Source organism: Micrasema longulum, unplaced genomic scaffold (genome assembly GCF_059751315.1).
Source record: "Micrasema longulum isolate JH-2025_06_02 unplaced genomic scaffold, ASM5975131v1 h1tg000597l, whole genome shotgun sequence".
Classification (NCBI taxonomy): domain Eukaryota; kingdom Metazoa; phylum Arthropoda; class Insecta; order Trichoptera; family Brachycentridae; genus Micrasema; species Micrasema longulum.
Genome location: NW_028277793.1, coordinates 1,478,185 through 1,483,636, shown reverse-complemented (window position 1 = coordinate 1,483,636; position 5,452 = coordinate 1,478,185). Strand labels below are relative to the sequence as shown.

The following is a 5,452-nucleotide window of genomic DNA, read 5'->3' as shown; positions in this document are numbered from 1 at the left end:
TTGGATAAAAAAAACGCCAACATGGAACACATAATGGAAATCACATCTCATGGAACACATCTGGAAAGAAAAACATGCCAATTGAACGCTTCAATACATATATGGATATATTTAAGTTGATATAATACAGATTTATGCAACAAAAAAAGATAACATTGGAATACACTACTTTCTGAAGAGCTAAACTTATTTGAATTCTATATATATATATATACTTATATAACATGTTAATAGTTTTAATGTATATATTTTAGTCTTTATTCAGAATAAAACATTACATTTAAATTAAATTTGATACAACTTTAAAACGCATAAAAGAAAAATAATGTGTCGTGGTTCAGATTAGGGCTTCCAACCCTGCAGCTGATTTTCAATCTAGGTTTTAGCGGAATGAAAAAATTTCAATCCAGTGAAATCCTCGTATTAGCGGGATCCTGCATGTTTTAATGCATAGCTTAAAGTTCCATTTACAGGAGTACAATATAAAAGATATGAAAATATTGTCTAATAAACAGCATCAACCACAAAAGACAATATTCTGGGACAATACAATAATTCCACTTGGATCCTGGGAAAGAACAGTGTTGTATTGTTCACTTGTAAACGGTAGTTATATTTTGTATTTAGTGTATTGTATTATCGAGACATAATCGCAAAAATATTGTAACCAACAAAAACAATATTTTTAAGGAGAACACTAGACTTATTCCTATCAATGAACAAGGAATACACTTTGAGAATCAATCTCTGACTATTTATTTTATTGATACCATAATAATATCTTGTTAAAAGATATATGACTGTTGACAGATGTGGATAAAAATTTATATCAACCAATACCGTGGGATCTTGCTCCAAGTGGGATCAGAAAATCACTAGGGATCCTAGTATAACGGAATGTGCACATACTCCCAGTTCAGAATACATCAACTTTATATAATACAAAAACTTTCAAAATAATTAGCCCCTTTTCACATCAAAATTTCTTTCTGGAAGTTATGATTACAGAAAAATGATAGAATAGCTCTTATCTCAGAATATAATTGCAACAGCTTAATGCTACTTATTAAAATAATATCTACTTATTGCACATTAAAAGCAAAAATGTCATATTTTGTGTACTGAACAAATAAAGTGAAGTCCATATTTAAAAGAAATACTGTATGTTAGCTAAAAAATAACATAACATATTTAATTTGCAATAATGATGTGAACAATAAAGGTCCATATTTAAAAGAAATACTGTATGTTAGCTATACAAATACATAACATATTCATTTTGCAACAATAAATAAATAAATAGGTCAATAAGAATTGTTTATTTAAAAATATGTGATAAAAACCATCTGTATTTATATGCAAGAGTAAATAAATAACAGTTACTTAAATACAAATTAATGATTTTAAATTACAAATTAATGATTAATATTTTTTGCTTTTTACAACAGCCAATTTTTGTAAAACATTTAGATTCGAATCAAGTAAAATTACTTACATTCTAAATAGAATCATATTTTCCTGACAATATTTTATTTATTTCCTGTGTCTAATTAAATAGTTGTAATTTAAAAATCAGCTTTACAAATTTTACTTTTATTACATTTATAACCACTCAAAATTTAAATTTTCCTCTATTATATACTGCAAGTTGTTATGGATATTTGATTGAATAAGATTATTTGGATTATTTAAATACCCATTAATAATTTCAATACACCTTGTAAATAAATTCAGAAGGCTTTTATATGCTAATTTTAAATAATAACCAGTTCTCTCTCTCAACAATACATATTTGTGATGAATTGAAGCTTCTGACTGAGTAAGGGATTGTTTGCAGGCCTCACAAATATTGTCACTTAACAATCTACGACAAATCCAATCAGCAGAATATCCATGGGCTCCAACTTTACTTCTCTCCTGTTGAGAGCGTAAAATAGATACATCATGCACAGTAATGCTATTGCATTCTGCTATTAACAAACTAGATAATGACATCCTAGATTCATTATTGAGCTCAGGTTCTGAAAGTAATGTGGGACCATCACGAGAGAAACTTAAAAACTCTTTCAGGTTTAGTATCATGCGCCCTCTATCGTCTTCACAGTTAAGTGTCGGAGAGTGTGACGACAAAAAAATACTAATAAGTGCAGACTTAAAAGTGTTGACAAAGTCTCTGCATGTTGGATTCACATTCTTTCCATTGTACATTCTTATTGTACCAAAAAAGTTTTCCAATGGATCTTGGTTGAGACGTCGCAGAACTAGTTTTTTATTACCAGCCTGATGCAAGTCTGCCCAGAGCCCTTGAACACCTTTGATGGTCAAAATATAGTTTTTTAGAGATGGTACAATCGTCTCTCTTCCTGAATTCAAATTTCATTTTCTTCAATTTGTTAATAGCATCAATCCAAAATGCATGGTGTGTAGACTGCGGTGTAGTAATGTATCTCATTTTACCCTTGGAAAAGTTGGTAGCACCATTTGTACTGTCGGAGAGTTTGTCGAAGAATAAGACGACATCACTGGTGGCTAACAAACTTAATTTTTTGGGTGATGACTCTGAAATAGAAAAAAACAAGTATTTATTAAAGACTAAATATTTTTAATTCATATTTTGATCTCATACCGCACATTTAGATACATACCAAATTCTGCAGCAAAACGAAGAGCAGCAACCGTCCTTTCATTCAACACTTTGACGCAGTTGCTTACTTTCATTTTTCGGATTTTATCAGGTATAATGTGTGCATCGTGTATTGATTTCAATAACCTCACATCTCCAATCCTTGCGTCCCGTTCATACACAAAAATTAAATCATTCCAACTTGAAATTTTAGCCTCAGTTGATGTATTTTTATTGAGAAAATTATTTTTTAACCCCTTTATCAAATGTGGGAGGTCATAAATTATAAAAACCTTATGACGACATATTTCAAAAAATGTTTCATCTGCAAACAAATTTCAATAAAACATTAAACATAATATAAAACTGAAGTAGTATTATTTAAAATATTTGTAAAGAAAATCTGAATGTAATTTTGCATTTATAAACTAAGGAAATAAAAATAATTCTATCTACCGTTTTAGAAATTAATTTGTAGAATTAATTTTAAATAAAAAACACTTTGTATTTATACACCACATACGAGTTTAATATTAGTTAGTACACAAGTCTTGGGTATTCAGAATTCATCACCCATCATTAGGTGTAAATACAAACCTTTGCAAGTTTATGTTAACATTTGATGATGGGTAATTTTGAATACCAGAACCTTGTTTTCTAACTAATATTAATTTCATGATTGACGTATAAATGCAAAGTTTTTTATTAATAAAATATTAAAAATAATTATTACCATAATCTTTCCCATTAATCAAATACATTCTTCGTGTTTCTTCTCTTAAATATTTAAGTGCTCCAACATTCGTAGCACCTTGGTCACATATACTGGCCTTAATAATAAAACCAGTGTCTGAAACAGCAGCGTACACTTCCCGAATACATTTAACTGAATGGCAGGAGTTGTCCCTTCACAGAAATAGTAAGCAATATCATAAAAAATCTCCCTTATCATAAAAACCAGGGCATGGTCCGCAAATCTGAAATAAGAAAAAAATATATATTCTCAAAATTATGACATTACAAATGGAACTAAATAATTTGTTTGCAATACTAAATATTTTTTTAAAAACAAACCTGGCTTTTTCTCAATTCCAAAATCGAGAAGCCTTTGGAGTCCTTCATTTTTCACACCAAAAGATAGTTATGGTGACAGCGAAATTATTAAATATTAATAAATATTTTTTAAAAATGCTGTTATGTTTGCATTTATTCCTGTTCGGAAACTCAATCCTCCAAGAAGTCTATATAAGGTTCGTCTTGAAGGCGATGCAAAAATTTTCTGCACGAGTATGTAACCCTTAGGAGAGTTTTTCAACAAAGCAAGGGACAAAATTAGCGCAGTTTTGTGGTATATAAAATTTTTATTTTTGCTTCCTTGGCTATATGTTCTTCAGTAAATAAAGCCGGTGCTGCTTCAGGAAGTAGCCTACAGTTTCCCTCAATGAACTTTGCCTGAAAATGTCTTTGACATACGCGAAATGCATAGCGAATTCTACTATGTGATGTGTCTAATTTTGGCAAAGCGATATAGTTTGACGATGTCCCCGGATACATGGCAAGAAAGCATACAACACTTTTTTGACATTGTTATAATTATCACAGGCGAGAAAAATAGAAGAGAAAAGGTGAGAAGACACACGCACGCCGTAGATTTAAGGTTAACACACGTTTTAAATTTAAACCATTTTTCACACGCGCTTTTTGCTTTTAATAGAAGAGAAAAGGTGAGAAGACTGACACAAACCGAAAAAATAACGAAAACAGGACACGCACGCCGTAGATTTAAGATTTACACAGGTTTTAAATTTAAACCGTTTTTCACACATGCGCCATTTGCTTTTTCTAACTGTGTGACGTCATGATGCGACATCAGCGCTCGTACGTAGCAAGTGCGTAGCGCTTACTCGAAATAGCGATGCGAATTACTACCAATTCCATTACTACCAACACAAGGGGGGTAAAACTCCATGACTACCAACACAAGGGGGGTAAAACACTTCGCAATAGGGACTGTCACCCCAGTGATTGGGACTAAAAAAAATCACAACGCTGGCACTCAAAATGCCGTGCCCCGCGCCCCTCTAGCTTCCCGCGTTCAAAAGTAGTAACTGTTCCAAATGTGAAAATTGCCACCGGACACCTGTATAAATAAAAAAATAGTTCTAATAAAATCAAAATCAATCCACCCTACGATTATTTTCTCGTGCCGTCTGGATTATTACATTCGTCTGAAATGGGCCTTGTGTGCTACAGAATTAGGGTCTTGGCCGCCTCCAGGAAATTTCTTGTCTCCGGCTGTCTCCAGTTCCTGATGCCCATGGATGCTGTGTTCTTCTCCACGTAATCCTTTACCAACTAGAATAAGGTGAATGTATTGTCCATATGGATGAAATTGATCACAAATTGACAATACTGCAGCGAAGGGATGAATGAAAGCTTGTAAACTTTCCAAATTTTGTTTTTTCGCGGTTTGATTGTACCTATATACAAAAAATAACAGCAGGAGACTTGTTTTGTCACAATTTCGTTTCGTTAGTTCGACATATATCCATCTCAAAATGGTAGTTCGATCTCGTAGGATGAATTTACGAAACGAAATAGTTACAGAATTAAGTCAAAGAGCGGGCGCTTTCATTTTAATCCTTCCGCCTTGGTTTAGATCTCTCTCGATAAAAATGTCAGGTATCTTAAAATTACTAGTTTAGTAATTATATAAATAGAAAAGAAAATAATTATTTAAATAGTCACTTAAAATGTAATATTGTCGATTTATGCCTGAATTTCACATGTTTTATCACCAGTTATAATGTCCGCCTTATTAGTAAGATA

The 5,452-nt window shown here is 31.8% G+C and overlaps 1 long non-coding RNA gene across 1 annotated transcript; it reads right to left on the bottom strand.

Annotated features, from left to right (window-relative positions):
* Positions 1–2,379: 2,379 nt before the first annotated feature.
* Positions 2,380–4,641, bottom strand: LOC148280289 (uncharacterized). Its single transcript, XR_015822652.1, has 4 exons — positions 3,698–4,641; positions 3,357–3,600; positions 2,646–2,948; positions 2,380–2,559 (listed from the first exon to the last, which is right to left on the bottom strand). It is a non-coding gene; the product is annotated as an uncharacterized LOC148280289 (long non-coding RNA).
* Positions 4,642–5,452: the final 811 nt, after the last annotated feature.